We start from the raw sequence: 19291 nt of genomic DNA on the forward strand, positions 1-19291 counted from the left end.
GACTCCCATGGTAGATTTATCAAGGACCGATACAGTATATAGCATGTATACTAGGTCAATGTGGAGCATGTATGTTCTGTCCTCCAACAGTTCTTCTTTACTGCCCCTGAGGAGAATAAACAGCCTAGAGATCACATTTTGAGTGTCTGAGTTTTGTCTCAGTGTTGGATACATTTGTACGGTCTTCGGACAGTCCAGGGGATGAAAAAAAAACAGAATTATCAGCTTCCATTAAATAAGCGCATAAAACCGCGTCGCCAGGCCAAATATATACACTATTTTCTTGAAACATTAATACCTCATTATATATATTATAGACATGTTTGCGCAGTGACCAACCTATTGGACCTAGGCCTTTAGTGTGTGACAGGTTCATGAAAGGACAGCAATGGTAATACCTGTGCACTAGGAAAGTGCACTTTTTGTAAAACACAAAGGGCCAGTGGTGTAGTGGAGGCTATATGCAGGTGTACGCCGTATACCCACTTTGTTTTCAGCGGGCATTACATATACTCACTTCTTAATCTCCACTGATGCGTATCAAAGTAGTGTAGTGGAGGTATATGATTTATGTAGTACACTAGTGAAATCATGCACAAAGTAGCCTACACAATTGCAAAGCTCGTGAAAAATATTGTGGGCCACATACATAGCCTAGTTGAACCGGAATACCATCTGCAGGTATCAAGAGCATGCAGCTCTCAACTAGTTTTTTGATGGAGCAGCTCACAAAATAATCTGTAGCCGGTAGGTAGGAAAGACGTTTCAATTTATGATACCTACCAGTAAATACTAACCAAGGCAACAATGGATATGCAAACCAGTTATTGAAAAAGTTTGGTCCGAAGTCTTGGTTAGTAGGCTATATTTGTCCTGCTTGCATCAGGGGCATAGGCATGAGTGGGCCTGGGTGGACACAGGCCCACCCACTGGGGAGCCAGACCCTGCCAGGGCCACCCAATCAGATTGGGCAAAAACAAAAAAATTATACATTATTATTACAAAAAACACAGTTCCACTCACCAGATGATAATAATGAAACAACCCTTTCCTGCGGTCAATGAACAAAAGCACCCTCTTTGGCCTCATGGGTGGAATGTTAATCACATTTTTCATAATTTCATAATTAATAACGATTACTTAAAAAAAATAAAAAAAATCTGGGGTTTCTATGTCAAACAGTTTTATTTTATTTCAGTGTTCTGTGATGTATATAAAGTGTAATATTGTGATGCAAACAAAAAAAATGTAATACATTTCAACTCTATATCTGACATGGTACAGATGTCTTATTTTTTTAAGCTCATAACCATGTGTGTGAGGTGTATACTTTTGTTTCAAAGTAGATTTAGTTAAGACTTCCAAGAATCACTCTGTGACCCTGATTTAGCCCACTGCAGTAAAAGGTTTTAACTTGTTATTGAAAGTTATTCTTGAAAGGGCAGAAGCTAAAAAATGTGCAGGAACATCCTCTTCGATAACACCTGCTGCAGCCGCTGCAAACTAGCCTACAACAATAGATAGCTAGCTAGACCTTGGGAAAACTACTGCTCGCTATTGCGCAGTGTCCTGTTGGCCTTTGAGAAGGCAGAAGTTTTGCCCTAATTCAGATTAATTATGGTTGAATGGCAGATGCCTTCGATCTAGCTTCTGATGGCCTAGCCAATGGTTGATTTAGCTACAGTAACTAGATTTATATCCCCAGAGACGACCAAAGAAAAATCCTGATTGGATATTTTTTTATCTTCAGTATTTTGTACATTATTACCAATTAATAATTTAATTATAATAATTATTTTATAATAATAATCTGAAGGCATAGAAGGCCCTCATTGTTCCCCACTGTGTTTGGGTTAGTAAACATTTGTAGAGTGGCTCTATTTGCCCTCAGCATGTATTTTGTTCACCATTCTGGATGTCATTGGTTCTTCTGAAATATGAACACAGAAGTACTGGACATTTTGATCTGTTATTATGGTGGCGATTTGACAAAATTACAATCATTGTCTTGACTTGGACTCACATTTCCTGGTCTCAGTCTTGACTTGGTCTTGGACCTCTTGTCCCCTTCCGGTCTCGTCTCCCCTCTTGGTCTTGACTTGGACTTGATTTGCTACTTGAATCGGTCTCGCTTTAGGTGGTCTCGAACACACCAGTGGGAATAAAGTTGTAATATAGGCCTAATAATCATATAAACCTAGCAGAGTATTGTATCTAAAGTGGCTTACAGTATAATGAATTCATACATCTTTGTGTATGATTCCAGTGGAACTGAAACCCAAAACCTTGGCATTGCTTGCGCCATTGCGCTTACTAAATGAGAAACACAGAACGGAATATATTGTACTGAATTGAACTCTGCTCTACACTCTCTAAAAGAAGAACTCCAGCCAAACTCATATTATCAGGCTGCCAGAATGCTATTATATCATCAAAGCTAGCTGCTAGTTTCTAGGTGTATCTTTATGCCATTTCTTCTGTCTTCTCTCTCTCCCTGATCCATTTCAGGAACGCTCCAGCAACATTATGTCAAGGGGTGTACTAGAGGCGAAGGCAGGTGCAAGAGAGCAGAGTAATGATAACAGGCACACTTTTATTTTCGTTCCAAAACGAGAGCACTACATAAATCAAACGCGCTCAAAACACGGAACTTAACAAAAGTAAGGTGCGTGACAAAACATCACAATAACATTAAACAATTACACACAAATACATGATGGGAAACAGAGGGTTAAATACAAGTAGATTGATTGGGGAAATGAAAACCAGGTGTGTATGAAACAAGACAAGACCAATGGACATATGGAGCGGCGATGGCTAGAAAGCCGGTGACGTCGATCGCCGAACGCTGCCCGAACAAGGAGAGGAGCCGACTTCGGCGGAAGTCGTGACAGTACCCCCTCCTTGACGCGCGGCTCCAGCGGCGCGCCAACACCGGCCTCGAGGACGACCCGGAGGACGAGGCGCAGGGCGATCCAGCCGGCGACGGTGAAACTCCCGCAGCAGTTCAGGATCCAGAACATCTGCAACCGGAACCCAGCACCTCTCCTCCGGCCTGTACCCCTCCCACTCCACGAGGTACTGAAGGCCCCCCACCCGACACCTCGAATCCAGGATGGAACGAACAATGTACGCCGGGGCCCCCTCGATGACCAAAGGGGGCGGAGGGACCTCCCGCACCTCTGATTCCTGGAGCGGACCAGCCACCACCGGCCTGAGGAAAGACACATGGAACGAGGGGTTAATACGATAATCAGAGGGAAGCTGTAATCTATAACATACTTCGTTCACCCTCCTCAGGACTTTAAATGGCCCGACAAACCGCGGACCCAGCTTCCGGCAGGGCAGGCGGAGGGGCAGGTTACGGGTTGAGAGCCAGACCCGGTCCCCCGGTGCGAACACCGAGGTCTCACTGCGGTGACGGTCCTCGTTGGTTTTCTGGCGACGCACGGCTCGCTGAAGATGGACACGGGCGGCCTCCCATGTCTCCTCCGCGTGCCTAAACCAGTCGTCCACCGCAGGAGTCTCGGTCTGACCCTGATGCCACAGTGCCAGAACCGGCTGGTACCCCAATACGCACTGAAAGTGGGAGAGGTTAGTGGAGGAGTGGCGAAGCGAGTTCTGTGCCATATCGGCCCAGGGCACCAACGCTGCCACTCCCCCGGCTGGTCCTGGCAATAGGACCGCAGAAACCTGCCCACATCCTGGTTGACTCTCTCTACCTGCCCATTACTCTCGGGGTGAAAACCTGAGGTAAGGCTGATCGAGACCCCCAGACGTTCCATGAACGCCTTCCAAACCCTCAACGTGAACTGGGGACCCCGATCCGACACTATATCCTTAGGCACCCCGTAGTGCCGGAAGACGTGAGTGAACAGGGCTTCCGCAGTCTGTAGGGCCGTAGGAAAACCGGTCAGAGGGAGGAGACGACAGGACTTAGAAAAACGATCCACAACGACCAGGATCGTAGTGTTTCCCTGTGAAAGAGGAAGATCTGTTAGGAAATCCACTGACAGATGTGACCAAGGTCATTGTGGAACGGGTAAGGGATGTAACTTACCCTTGGGCAGGTGTTTCGGAGCCTTACACTGGGCACACACTGAGCAGGAGGAGACATAAACCCTCACCTCCTCACGTCCACCAGTACTTCCCAGTCAGACAGTGCACAGTCCGACCGATCCCCGGATGACCAGAGGAGGGAGACATGTGGGCCCAATAGATCAACTGATCACGGACAGCAGACGGAACATACATACGCCCAATGGGACACTGGAGGGGAGCAGGCTCTGTATGCAACGCCTGCTCAATGTCCGCATCCAGCTCCCACACGACCGGCGCTACCAGGCAGGAGGCTGGGAGTATGGGAGTCTGATCCATGGGCCGCCCCTCTGTGTCATACAGCCGGGACAGTGCATCTGCCTTCTGATTCTGGGAACCTGGTCTGTAGGATAGGGTAAACACAAAACGGGTAAAGAACATGGCCCAACTTGCCTGACGAGGATTCAGTCTCCTCGCTGCCCGGATGTACTCCAGGTTGCGGTGGTCAGTCCAGATGAGGAAAGGGTGTTAAGACCCCTCAAGCCAATGTCTCCATGCCTTCAATGCTTTAACCACAGCCAACAACTCCCAGTCCCCCACATCATAGTTACGCTCCGCTGGGCTGAGCTTCTTCGAGAAGAAAGCACAGGGGCGGAGTTTCGGTGGCAAGCCTGAGCGCTGTGAGAGCACGGCTCCTATCCCAGCCTCAGACGCATCCACCTCCACTATGAATGCCAAAGAGGGATCCGGATGGGCCAGCACGGGAGCCGAAGTAAACAGAGCTCTTAGCTGCCCAAAAGCCCTGTCCGCCTCAGCTGACCACTGCAACCTTACAGGACCCCCCTTCAGCAGTGAGGTAATGGGTGCAGCAACCTGGCCAAAGCCCTGGATAAATCTCCGGTAGTAATTTGCAAACCCTAAAAATCGCTGCATCTCCTTTACCATGGTGGGAGTCGGCCAATTACGCACGGCTGTAATGTGGTCACTCTCCATCGCCACCCCTGATGTGGAAATGCGATACCCTAGGAAGGAGACGGCCTGCTGAAAGAACAGGCATTTCTCAGCCTTGACATACAGGTCATGCTCCAACAGTCGTCCAAGTACCTTGCGCACCAAGGACACATGCTCGACGCATGTAGCGGAGCATATCAGATTGTCATCCATATACACCACTACACCCTGCCCGTGCAGGTCCCTGAAAATCTTGTTTACAAAGGATTGGAAAACTGATGGAGCATTCATCAACCCGTACGGCATGACGAGGTACTCATAATGCCCTGTGGTGGTACTGAACGCTGTCTTCCACTCGTCTCCCTCCCGGATACGCACCAGGTTATACACACTCCTGAGATCCAGTTTCGTGAAGAAGCACGCCCCATGCATTGACTCAATCGCCGTGGCGATAAGAGGTAGCGGGTAACTGTACCTCACCGTGATTTGATTGAGACCTCTATAGTCAATGCACGTGTGTAAACCTCCATCCTTCTTCTTCACAAAAAATAAACTCGAGGAGGCGGGTGAAGTAGAGGGCTTAATGTACCCCTGACGCAGGGATTCAGAGACACATGTATCCATAGCCACCGTCTCCACTTGCGACAGGAGATTTATCGCACAATCCCCCCGTCGATGAGGTGGTAATTGAGTCGCCTTTTTTTTATACAAAAGGCGAGAGCAAAATCGGCATATTCTGGGGGGATGTGCACGGTGGAGACCTGGTCTGGACTTTCCGCTGTGGTAGCACCAACGGAAACCCCTACACACCTCCCTGAGCACTCTCGCGACCACCCCGTGAGAGCCCTCGGTTTCCAGGAAATGGTGAGGTTATGCAGAGCCAACCAGGGAAGACCTAGTATCACAGGAAACGCAGGAGAGTCAATGAGGAAGAGACTGATTCTCTCCTCATGACTCCCCTGCATAACCATGGCCAAGGAGATGGTGGCCTCCCTGATTAGCCCAGAACCTAAAGGTCGACTATCTAGAGTGTGTACCGGGAAGGGTCTAACTATAGGAAAAATGGGGATCCCTAACCTAATGGCTAATGCTCTGTCGATAAAATTCCCAGCTGCGCCTGAATCGACGAGCGCCTTATGCTGGGAATGTGGGGAAAACTCAGGGAAACAAACAGGCACAAACAGTTGATCAACAGAGGACTCTGGATGAGTGTGGTGCAAACTCACCTGGGGTGACGCCAGAGTGCCCTGCCTGTTGCCTCGACTCCCAGAGGAACCAACACGGCACCGACCGGCAGTGTGTCCTCTGCGGCCACAGATGGAGCACGTGATGGCTCCTCCTCCAGTCTCCCTATGAGCAGCCCCTCCTAACTCCATGGGCACCGGAGTGGGGGTGCTGGAAGATGGAACCGACAGAGCCCCCTCTGGGCGTCCGCGGGTGACCAGCAGGTTATCCAACCGGATGGACAAATCCACCAGTTGGTCAAAGGAAATGGTGGCATCCCTGCAGGCCAGCTCACGTCGGATGTTCTCTCGTAGGCTGCATCGATAGTGGTCGATGAGGGCCCTGTCGTTCCAGCCTGCTCCGGCGGCCAAGGTCCGGAATTCCAGGGCGAAGTCCTGGGCGCTCCTCGTCCCCTGCCTCAAATGGAAGAGCCTTTCCCCCGCCGCTCTGCCCTCGGGTGGATGGTAGAAAACAGTCCGGAAGCGACGGGTGAACTCCTCGAAGTGGTCTGACGCCGTGCCTCCTTCTTTCCACACGGCATTTGCCCACTCCAGCGCTCTACCTGTGAGGCAGGAGATGAGGGCGGCCACTCTCTCCCTTCCCGAGGTAGCTGGGTGCACAGTGGCCAGGTAGAGGTCCAGTTGTAACAAGAATCCCTGGCACTGTGCTGCCGTTCCATCATACTCCCTGGGAAGGGAGAGATGCATCCCACTGGAATTCTCTCCGGATGGGACGGGTGGAGACAACCCCGGTTGTGCTGGTCGAGGCTTCCTGTCTCTCCCAGCGGTCCATGGTCTGGACAACACGATCCATCATGGCACCAAGATGATGTAACATGGCCGAATGTTCCTGGACGCGCTCCTCGACTCCTCTAACCGCGGTACCTGCTCCTGCTGACTCCATTGGAGGTGTGTAAATCTGTCAAGGGGTGTACTAGAGGTGAAGTCAGGTGCAGGAGAGCAGAGTAATGATAACAGGCACACTTTTATGTTAGTTTCAAAACGAGAGCACTACATAAATCAATCGTGCTCAAAACATGGAACATAACAAAAAGATAGGCTGCAACCCTCTGAAATTGCATGAATACTGATCATGAAAAGCATACAGTTACATGCTGTAACTCAGATTATATAGCTAAATGTGCTCAATTGCTTTGCATGGAATAATCTGAAATTTGTAGTTCTGGCTGTGCTTTTCAAGAGGTGATCATATTACAACTGTCACGTCCTGACCGTAAAGAGCTCTTATTTTCTATGGTAGCGTAGGTCAGGGTGTGACTGGGGGGGTTTATCTAGTTTATTTAGTTCTATGTTGTTTGGTTCTAGTTTCTGTTTTTCTATATTGGGGTTTTTGTATGATCCCCAATTAGAGGCAGCTGGTCATCGTTGTCTCTAATTGGGGATCATATTTATGTAGTTGTTTTTTCCACCTGTGTTTGTGGGAGATTATTTTGAGTTAGTGCATGTTGCACCTCTGTCGTCACGGTTTGTGTTTTGTTTATAGTTTATTGTTTGTCTTGCATAGTTTCACATTTAAATAAAAGATGTGGAACGATTCCCACGCTGCGCTTTGGTCTCCTTCCTCCGATGGACGAGACAACAACTAAATAATTGTAGCATTTCTTAAGCATTCCCTTGAAAACCACAATCAGTTGTCAATAGTTTAAGCGGAGCTGGGGGTCTCCCTTCCCCCAGCAGGCAAGTCAAACATTCTGCACCTTATTGTGTCATTTATTGATAACAACCTTTGTATTGTTGTCATTACTGTATAATGTTCCTGTCATAGAAATTTAATATTTCTATGGTTCATATATTGTTCTAGTATGAATGTTCTAGGCACATCACCCATCAGCTAAGAAGAATCGTAGCTCAAATACAGTCAGTCTCTTCAGGGCCGGCCCTAGCCTTTTGGGGGCCCTAAGCGAGATTTGGGGGCCCCCAACCTTGAGGAAAAACATTTTAGTGGCCACCCTCTTGACAGTGGAGGGAAAAATCTACGTTTTCAAGTTCATTTCCTGCAATTCTACACATTTTGCCAAGGGGCATAGAGAACATTTTACAGTTTTAATTAAAGCAAGTTTTCTGCCATTATACACATTCTGCCATGTGGTGGAGAGAAAATGTTATCATCTTATAACAAAACCATTTTGCCAGGGGTGGAGAGACATTTTAGCCGTTTTAAAGCTAATTTCCTGCAATTATAATTTTTTTCTCCATAAGATGGAGATACATTTTTGCAATTTTAAAGCTAATTTCCTGCAATTCTACACATTTTGTAATGACTAATGCCATGTTAACTGGGGCTCCCTGGAGGTCAGAGACCCTGGGCACATGCCCTGTCAGTATTCGGCCATGATTACTATAAGTTTGGATAGCTGGCTAGACTAAATACCAATAAAACAATTGTTAGCTGACATTGCTAATTGAGTGACGCTCAGTGACTGACATAACAAGAAAAAAACTGCTGAAGCACAACCAAATTTCGAAATTGCACCTGGTGTATTCTAATAATCTTACTCTATATAGTAAGTTGAGACCCTGACTGAATCCGTTTTTTGGGGGGGCCACGGCCCCTAAGGGACCGCTTATGTTGCTTATTCTGGAACCGTCCCTGAGTCCCTCTCTCTGCTCTCACTCTCCCTCGTCTCTCTCTTTTAATCTCTCTCTCCTTCTCTCTTCTTTCTCTCTCTCTCTCTCTGTTCCTCTCTGTCTCTGTCACATAGCCTACATACTAACACACAAATAACAGAGAGAGAGCACTCCAGTAAGAGTCGTGTTTAAAACACTCTTCAAGTGCGCGTGTGTGAGTGTTTGTGTGTGTTTTCGAGTGGATTCTGTTGTATGTGTGGTCAGCACACCAAAACACCATTAGTACTGCTGAAATGTCAGGCACAAAAACATGCTCTTTTATCTTATTCAACTGATCTGGGATTTTTCTATAACCAGACCCTCCCTCCCTGTGTGTGTGTGTGCGTGTGTGTCTGCATGCTCACATGTTCACACGTGTGTGTGTGTACGTTTGTGCCTCTGCTGTATCTCAGGAAGTCTCTAATTTCCTACCAAAGCTTATCTTGTATTTTCAGAGCAAATATCCCTGAGGATTGTTCTTTCATGTAGTCCTGAGATTGCATTGATTTAAAACAGTGTGCGGGTGTGTGTGTGTGTGTGTGTGTGTGTGTGTGTGTGTGTGTGTGTGTGTGTGTGTGTGTGTGTAACCAGGCGATAACATACAGTAAGCTAGTTGAGATCAATAAAAAAACGGATTCAGTCAGGGTCTCAACTTACTATATAGAGTAAGATTATTAGAATACACCAGGTGCAATTTCGAAATTTGGTTGTGCTTCAGCAGTTTTTTTCTTGTTATGTCAGTCACTGAGCGTCACTCAATTAGCAATGTCAGCTAACAATTGTTTTATTGGTATTTAGTCTAGCCAGCTATCCAAACTTATAGTAATCATGGCCGAATACTGACAGGGCATGTGCCCAGGGTCTCTGACCTCCAGGGAGCCCCAGTTAACATGGCATTAGTCATTACAAAATGTGTAGAATTGCAGGAAATTAGCTTTAAAATTGCAAAAATGTATTTAAAACAGTGTGCGTGTGTGTGTGTGTGTGTGTGTGTGTGTGTGTGTGTGTGTGTGTGTGTGTGTGTGTGTGTGTGTGTGTGTGTAACCAGGCGATAACATACAGTAAGCTAGTTGAGATCAATAAAAAAAAAATCACAATTAATAACGTGACATATTGGGAATAAATAACCAAGCTCTGGGAAAATACATTATATATACAAAAGTATGTGGACACCCCTTCAAATTAGTGGATTCGGCTATTTCAGCCACACCCATTGCTGATAGGTGTATAAAATTGAGCACACCGCCATGCAATCTCCATAGACAAACATTAACAGTAGACTGGCCTTACTGAAGAGCTCAGTGACTTTCAAAGTGACACCGTCATAGGATGCCAACTTTACGACAAGTTAGTTTGTCATATTTCTGCCCTGCTAGAGCTGCCCCAGTCAACTGTAGGTGCTGTTGATTTGAAGTGGAAATGTCTAGGAGCAACAACAGTTCAGCCGCAAAGTAGGCCACACAAGCTCACAGAACGGGGCCGCCGAGTGCTGAAGCGCGTGACGCGTAAAAGCTTCTGTCCTCACTTCCAAACTGCCTCTGGAAGCAACGTCAGCACAAGAACTGTTCATGGGGGGGGGGGGATGAAATGGGTTTCCATGGCCAAGCAGCCGCACACAACCCTAAGATCACCATGCGCAATGCCAAGGGTTGGTTGGAGTGGTGTAAAGCTTGCTGCCATTGGACTCCGGAGCAGTGGAAACACGTTCTCTGGTGTGATGAATCATGCTTCACCATCTGGCAGTCTGACGGATGAATCTGGGTTCGGCGGATGCCAGGAAAATGATACCTGCCCCAATGCATAGTGCCAACTGTAAAGTTTGGTGGGGGAGGAATAATTGTCTGGGGCTGTTTTTCATGGTTCGTGCTAGGCCCCTTAGTTCCAGTGAAGGGAAATCTTAACGCTACAGCATACAATGACATTCTGGATGATTCTGTGCTTCCAACTTTGGGAAAGGCCCTTTCCTGTTTCAGCATGACAATGCCCCCGCGCACAAAGTGAGGTCCATACAGAAATGGTTTGTCAAGACCAGTGTGAAAGAACTTGACTGGCCTTCACAAAGCCCTGACCTCAACGCCATCGAACACTTTTGGGATGAATTGGAACGCGACTGCGAGCCAGGTCTAATCGCCCAACATCAGTGCTCAACCTCAATAATCCTCTTGTGACTGAATGGAAGTCCCCGCAGCAATGTTCCTACATTTAGTGGAAAGCCTTCCCAGAAGAGTGGAGGTTACAGCAGAAAAGGGGGGACCAACCCATGATTTTGGAATGAGATGTTCGACGAGCAGGTGTCCACATACTTTTGGTCATGTGGTGTATGACATTATATGACAAAATATGACATCACCAGACTGTGGGTGTACAGTATGCAGTTCAGGGGGTAACGCATTGTGACAGAATACCAGCCACCCAATGTAGGTATCTATTATTATTTAGTCCATTTGGCTCTGTTTGAACAACCTGGCATTCATCTCTGTTTGCTTGTGAAATGTCCAGTTATTGGAAGAGATAGTTAGAATGTTGAACTATGCCTTCTTTTATATTGGAACAGATTTGACTGTTGAACTACTTATTAATGTTGAACTACGGCCTACTGTAATGGTGAAATCCTTGTCTGGACAATTTGTTGTTGTTATTGTTGTTCTTGTTGATGTTGTTGCAACCTCTGTCTATTTCAAGAGCTCCCTGGAGGAGACATTGATCTGTGATAGTCTTCACACACTTGTCTTGACACTTCACACACGCATGCACGCACCACACACACACACACACACACACACACACACACACACACACACACACACACACACACACACACACACACACACACACACACACACACACACACACACACACACACACACAGACTGTGATACTTAACACTCTGACACTTCACACTGTCATGTTGTAACACTTCTAGAATAAAAAGCTCTAGGCTCAACAATGGTGGCTGTCCATTAAACATGACAGAGAGAGAGAGAGGTGAGAAATGTCCAATAATCTACATCCCATGTTAGATAAATATTCAAGACTTTCAGAAAACATGGAAAGTGCATACAGTGCATTCGAAAAGTATTCAGACCCCTTAACCTTTTCCACATTTTTTTACGTTACAGCCTTATTCTAAAATGGATTAAATACATGAAAAATACTCACCAATCTACACACAATACCCCATAATGACAAAGCAAAAACAGGTTAATAGAATTTTAGCAAAGGTATTAAAATTTAACAAAATAAATACCTTATTTACATAAGTATTCAGATCCTTTGTTATGAGACTCAAATTGGGCTCAGGTGCATCCTGTTTCCATTGATCATCCTTGAGATGTTTATACAACTTGATTGAAGTCCACCTGTAAATTATATTTATTGGACATGATTTGGAAAGGCACACTCCTGTCTATATAAGGTCCCACAGTTGACAGTGCATGTCAGAGCAAAAACCAAGCCACGAGGTCGAAGGAAATGTAACAAAATGTGGAAAAAGTAAAGGGGTCTGAAAACTTTCTGAAGGCACTGTACACACACACACACACACACACACACACACACACACACACACACACACACACACACACACACACACACACACACACACACACACACACACACACACACACACACACACACACACACACACACACACACACACACACACACACACTCACTTCCCCCTCGCTGACTGACAGTGTTATGTTCCCTCCCTCTTCCCCCTGTATAAAGGTGGAATCAGTCAGTCTGAGGTAAAAGGGAAGTAATTGTTCTTGTAGACAAAACAGTAGAGAACAGCAGTCCGTCACCTCCCCCTCTCCCTTTGTCCTGCCTGGGAAATTGGCTTGAATGGGTTTAAATGGAATTAAATAGCTTTAAATAGCTAACAATTTGAAATGTGCAAATGGCAGGAGTTTTCACCGCAGATGGGCTAAGGGAGAGCTCTAAAGTGGGGAAAGAGCAGGACTATTCAGTTATTCAGTTACAGACGAGGAGGAGATGAGCAGAGTGTGCGTTTGTGTGTGTTTGTGTGCGTGTGTGTGTGCATGTGTGTTCCTGTGAGCATGTGTGTGTGCCAGTGGCGGTCAGTGCCGTTTATGAGGAGGAAGGACAATTTTATTTTCATGAGCATGGCCTTATTTCTATTACAGCATGTTGGATGACTGTCATTCATATTCCAATGTTACATCGATAGGTTAGGCTACTACATCATACTAAAATTTTCCCTAAACCCATCAAGAGGTTGCTATAACCTAGCCTATGAATGAAAGTTTACAACATAGGTGCACACGGGTCTAGAGAAAAATGACACATGGACAGACAATGGCTGTCATTCAATACCACCTTGCACACTCTTTCCTGCATCTAGCCTATCTAGGGTGTAATCATTAGTCCAACAGATGCAAACTAGACTTAATTTTGGACAAATTCTGATATTTTTATCCCCGTTTCGTTTGCTTAAGTTTAAGAAGCATTTCTCAACAGAATCGGTTTAATGAATAAACCCCTGATCACGCATAAACAGTTCACTTTCATAGCAGCCACGTTGTATTCATTCTCACCTCTATGCAATCTCCTCCTCTGACCTTTTCCCTTAGTTTGTGGACTTCAATGAACAACACATCAGCTGTATGTAACCAAGCGAAAAAACCCTTCCTAGCCAAACCATAGCATAACTGCTACACACAGCCTACATCGTTGTCCCCATATTAACTAAGTAACGTTCTAGTCAATATAGCTAATAGAACTAATGCGTTAGTAAACCCGCTACAATCATGCAGTCACGTTACAGTGTAAATTCAGTAAGCAGTTACACCACCAAAAGCTTACCTTGACTTGGAAGAGTTCCAGTGTTGTGTTGGATAGTCATAGCATCCCTCTGTTGTAACATAGCATCCCTCTGTTTGAGCTGGGTGTTTGAGCAACTAAACTAGTCAGCTGCATTTGCTAGCTAAGTAAGTGAAACTGAAAGTAAAAATAAATCAGAAAAATCTCTCTCTTTCTCTTGCTTCTCCTTCATTTTTGAAGAAATTAATTTGTTAAAAACTGTTCAGCTATTGTCTCTCTCTCTTTTTGAGTTAGCTACTCACCACATTTTATGCGCTGCAGTGCTAGCTAGCTGTAGCTTATGCTTTCAGTACTAGATTCATTCTCTGATCCTTTGATTGGGTGGACAATATGTCAGTTCATGCTGCAAGAGCTCTGATAGGTTGGAGGACGTCCTCTGGAAGTTGTCATAATTACTGTGTATGTCTATGGAAAGGGGTGAAAACCAAGAGCCTCCTAGGTTTTGAATTGAAATCAATGTACCAAGAGGAGGACGAAAGCTAGCTCTCCTCCTGCTACACCATGGTGCTACCCTACAGAGTGCTGTTGAGGCTATTGTAGACTTTCATTGCAAAACAGTGTGTTTGAATCAATTATTTGGTGAAGTGAATATATTTAGTATAGTTTTACCTTTTTCCACTGGTGTGTGCATGTGTGACGAAAGGTAAAGTATGACATTATGTTGCTAATCACGCAGTTAGTGAGTCATTGCCATAATTTGTATTTTATACACTTTATCAAATATTCATGAGTGTGGTTTAGAGCGGGAACAAGGATTGATAATAATGGCTGCGACTGGAGGGGTGTGTTTTGTTGTGTTTGAGTGTGTGTGTATGAGCACGTGTGTGTGTATGTATGCTTTCTGTGTATGCGTTGTGTTTGTGTGTGTATGCGCACACACACTTTTGTGAGTGTATGTATATATATATATATAAAGCTCATTGTAATTCTGTTTGGGTGCTTGCTCTCTGTGCTTCTTGGGGTGTCAGTAGCTAGCTAGTAGTCTCCTGGGTTTTGCCTGGCCAAGTCAGACCTTAAATCATAGCACTGCTGCTGAGGCATTACTCTACCCCCCCTAACAATATGTCCCCCTTGCCTCAGCCTGGCTCTACACACCCTGACACATACGTATACTGCTACTTCTTAGAATCTTTAAACACCACTGTATTCTAGCAAATAACCATAGAACACCTCTCTATTCTACCATAGAACCATAGAACACCAACGTATTCGACCATAGAGCCATAGAACACCAATGTATTCAACCATAGAGCCATAGAACACCACTGTATTCTAGCATAGAACCATAGAACACCACTGTATTCTACCATAGAACCATAAAACACCAATGTATTCTACCATGGAATCATAGAACACCACAAAACACACAAATACAAATCATAGAACTGCAGAATGATAGAATGTATTCTACTGATGTGTTCTGTATCACAGAATCATAATATGGAGGGTCTTCTGATGATATTCTAGGCTCTCATAATGTTCTTATGCAAAATCTACATTTTGAAAATTATGCCAATTTCTGTATCTCTACAATTTATAACCTCTTAGAGACAGAAAGGCAGGATAATTATACGGAACAAAAATATAAACACAACATGTAAAGTGTTGGTCCAATGTTTCATGAGCTGAAATAAAAGATCCCAGAACTTTTGCATATGTACCAAAAGCTTATTTCTCTCAAATCTTGTGCAGAAATTTGTTTACATTCCAATTAGTGAGTAACGTTATTTCTCCTGTGCCAAGATAATCCATCCACCTGACAGGTGTGGCATATGAAGAAGCTGATTAATTAAACAGCATGATTATTACACAGGTACACCTTGAATGTTACATTTTCTACCATAAGGGAAAGGGGGATACCTAGTCAGTTGTACAACTGAATGCATTCAACTGAAATGTGTCTTCCACATTTAATCCAACCCCTCTGAATCAGAGAGATGCGGGGGGCTGCCTTAAAATCCGCCTCCGACGTCGTTTTAGAACATTTGGCAGTATGTCCAACTCAATTCCTATGCACTCCCAGGCCCACCCATGGCTGAGCCCTTGACAAGTCATGTCAAATCCATAGATTAGGGCCTAATGAATTTATTTCAATTGACTGATTTCCTTATATGAACTGTAACGCAGTAAAATTGTTGAAATTGTTGAATGTTGCATTTATATTTTTGTTAAGTATATTTGATCCGGACCCTGCACTCTCGATGTCAGAGAAGTAGGCCTCGACCTCCACCCAGCCTCTAGCTGTAGCCCTTCCTGCAGTCATATGACCTAGTGGCATCATGGGTTGGAATGTTATTCATGTTTTTTTAAAGAATTTTTTTAAACAGCCAAAAATCTGGTGTTTCTATATGAAACGGTTTCGTTATATTTCAGTCTTCTGTGATGTATATAAAGTGTAATATTGGGATGTAAACTCAAAATGTAATACATTTCAACTCTATATCTGCCATGGTATAGCTGTCTTCTGTTTTGTAAGCCCATAACCATGTGTGTGAGGTGTATACTTTTGTTTCAAAGTACATTTGTTTAAGACTACCAAGAAAGACTGTGTGACCCTGATTTAGCCCATTGCAGTAAAAGGCTAATGGACTCCTGCATAATGAATACACTAGCACACTATCAGGCTTTTACCTGGGTGTTTTTGATGAGAGGGAGTGGACACATACACACACACGTACATGTTTGCTCACGTGTGTACACAGAGAGGCAGTCATACACACAGGCACGCACACACCCACGCAGGCAGGCACACACACACTCACACACCAGTGGAGGCTCCTCAGAGGAGGAAGGGGAGGACCATTCTCCTCAGTGAATTTTTTTGAGTTTTATTTAGTTATCCTTTTTAGATACAACTATACTAAATATATTCACATGTCACCAAATAATTGATAAAACACACTGTTTTACAATGAAAGTCTACAGTAGCCTCAACAGCACCTCAGTAGGGTAGCACCATGGTGTAGCCAGAGGACAGTTAGTTTCCGTCCTCCTCGTGGTACATTGACTTCAATACAAAACCTAGGAGGTTCATGGTTCTCACCCCCTTCCATGGACTTACACAGTAATTATGACTTCCAGAGGACGTCCTCCAACCTATCAGAGCTCTTGCAGCATGAACTGAGATGTGGTTAACCGATGATCAAAGGATCAGAGAATGAATCTAGTACTGAAAGCATAAGCTACAGCTAGCTAGTACTGCAATGCATAAAATGTGGTGAGTATCTAACTCAAAGAGAGAGAAAGACAATAGTTGAACAGTTTTCAACAGATTAATTTCTTCAAAAATGAAGGAGAAGCAAGAGAGGGAGAGAGAGAGAGCTAGCTTGTCACGTATACTCCCTCTCCAGCGCTTGAGGTCGCCAGTCTGCTTATTATTACGCACACCTGTCACCATCGTTACGCGCACCAGCGCCTCATCAGACTCAACTGGACTCCGTCACCTTCCTGATTCCCTTCCCTATAAGTGTCACTCATTTTGTTTTTTTCTTTGGCGTTATTGACTCTGTTGGTGTTTTATGTCTGTACGCTTTTCGTGTTTCTTGTTTTGTTCCATGTTTGTTTATTTATTAAATTATTCACTCCTTGTACTTGCTTCCCGACTCCCAGCGTACACGTTACAGAATAACGCCTCCCCAAAGGGGAGCATCAGGGAGTGTTTTTGTTTTTTGTTTTGTAGGTGACATCGTCTCCAGATTTCGCTACCGGAGCTACCTGGGATGCCTCAGCCTTCTCCTCAGGCTCCCATGCCTCAGCTACCTTGACAGGTTCACAAGACTCGGTTGGATTGGCAAGCTCCCATGCCTCAGCCGGCTTGTCAAGCTCCCATGCCTCAGCTGGCTTGTCAGGCTCCCATGCCTCAGCCGGCTTGTCAGTCTCCCATGCCTCAGCCGCTTGTCAGGCTCCCATGCCTCAGCTGGTTCGTCAGGCTCCCATCCCTCTGGTCATGGTCCTGCGGCTGGAGCCGCGCGTCAGGGAGGGGGTAGTGTCACATATACTCCCTCTCCGGCACTCGAGGTCACCAGTCTGCTTATTATTACATGCACCAGCGCATCATCAGACTCACCTGGACTCCATCACCTTCCTGATTCCCTTCCCTATAACTGTCACTCCCTTTGGTTTTTCCCTTGGCGTTATTGACTCTGTTTGGTGTCCCATGTCTGTACGCTTTCGTGTTTCTTGTTTTGTTCCATGTTTGTTTATTTATTACATTATTCACTCCCTGTACTTGTTTCCGGACTCCCAGCGAACACGTTACATAGCTATATTTCATTGTCTTTTTTTTTCACAAATTTTCACTTAATTTGCACTATATAGAAATCACTCTGCCATTTCCTTGTTGCTAAAATTTGAATAATTTGCTCAATTTCAGTTTGTGATAAAACAAGCAAGTGTAGAGAGTCATTGTACAACCTAAACCGCTGTGAAATATATTTTCCACAATCCAAAATATTGTGTTTTCAGCTGTTTGAAGCTGGTGTGCAAAACTGAAAGTAAAAGATGCAAAACCGAACATATCTAACGCTTCTTAGACACATTACACACATTTCTATGTGAATTTGGTCAGGTCGCTCAAAAAGTTACATATTGCGGCTAGCTAGCGAATGCAGCTAGCTAGTTTAGCATACTCAAACACCCGGATCAAACAGATAGGGATGCTATGTTAGTCAACTGGCTATGGCTATCCAACACTTGAACTCTTCCAAGTCAAGGTAAGATTTTGGTTTTATTAATTTATTGACACCTGGGCTCACAGGTGTAACTGCTAAACTGCTTGCTATAAACTGTGCCGCATAATTGTAGCGGGTTTATTAACGTGCTAGTTCTAGTAGCTATGCTAACTATTATGGTGTGTTAACTAATATGGTGACAACAATGTAGGCTGAGTGTAGTGGTTAGCAGTTATGATATAAAGTTTGTATTGCAAGGGTTTTTTCACCTGGTCACAGAATAGCGCGTAGATGCAAGAAGGAATTATACAATGAGCAAAGAGATCATGCTGTTTGTATGTGGCTGTAATGGAAGTGAACTGTGTTTGGGGGTGATCAGGGGTGTGTTCATTCCACCGATTCTGTTAAAATATTTCTTTAACTGAACAAAACGGGGATAAAAAATAGCTGCATTTGTCTGATAGAAACTCTCATTTGCAACTGTTTTGACTAATGATTACACCCTAGATCAGCTAGATGCAGGTAAGAGTGTGCAAGGCGGTATTAATATGTCACTGTCTGTCACCTTTTTTCTATCAAATTTTTCTCTTGACCTGTGCTCCTACGTTGTAAGCGTTCATTCATAGGCTAGGTTGTAGCAACCTCATGATGGGTAAAATGTTAGTATCATGTGGTAGCCTAAACCTATCGATGTTATGTTACATTGAGCTGGGTGAAGGGACTATGTCATCCAATATGCTGTAATAGAAATAAGGCCATGCTCATCAACAACAACAAAAACGTCCTCCCTAATCTTAAACGGTACCAACCGCCAGTGACACACACACAGGTTATGGCTGGGTGAGGGGTGAGGGAGTCATGTGACTTATGCATAGATAATAACAGAGAGTAGCAGGAGCGTAAAAGAGGGGGGCAATGCAAATAGTCTGGGTACAC

General features: G+C 44.8%; 1 protein-coding gene across 2 annotated transcripts in view; it reads left to right on the top strand.

Moving 5' to 3' along the window:
* The window catches only part of LOC106570343 (adenylate cyclase type 2), a 94403-nt gene that overhangs the window by 2546 nt on the left and 72566 nt on the right, over positions 1 to 19291 (top strand). The gene's annotated exons all lie outside the window — the stretch shown is intronic.

This window comes from Salmo salar, chromosome 14 (genome assembly GCF_965601325.2).
Source record: "Salmo salar chromosome 14, fSalSal1, whole genome shotgun sequence".
Taxonomy (NCBI): domain Eukaryota; kingdom Metazoa; phylum Chordata; class Actinopteri; order Salmoniformes; family Salmonidae; genus Salmo; species Salmo salar.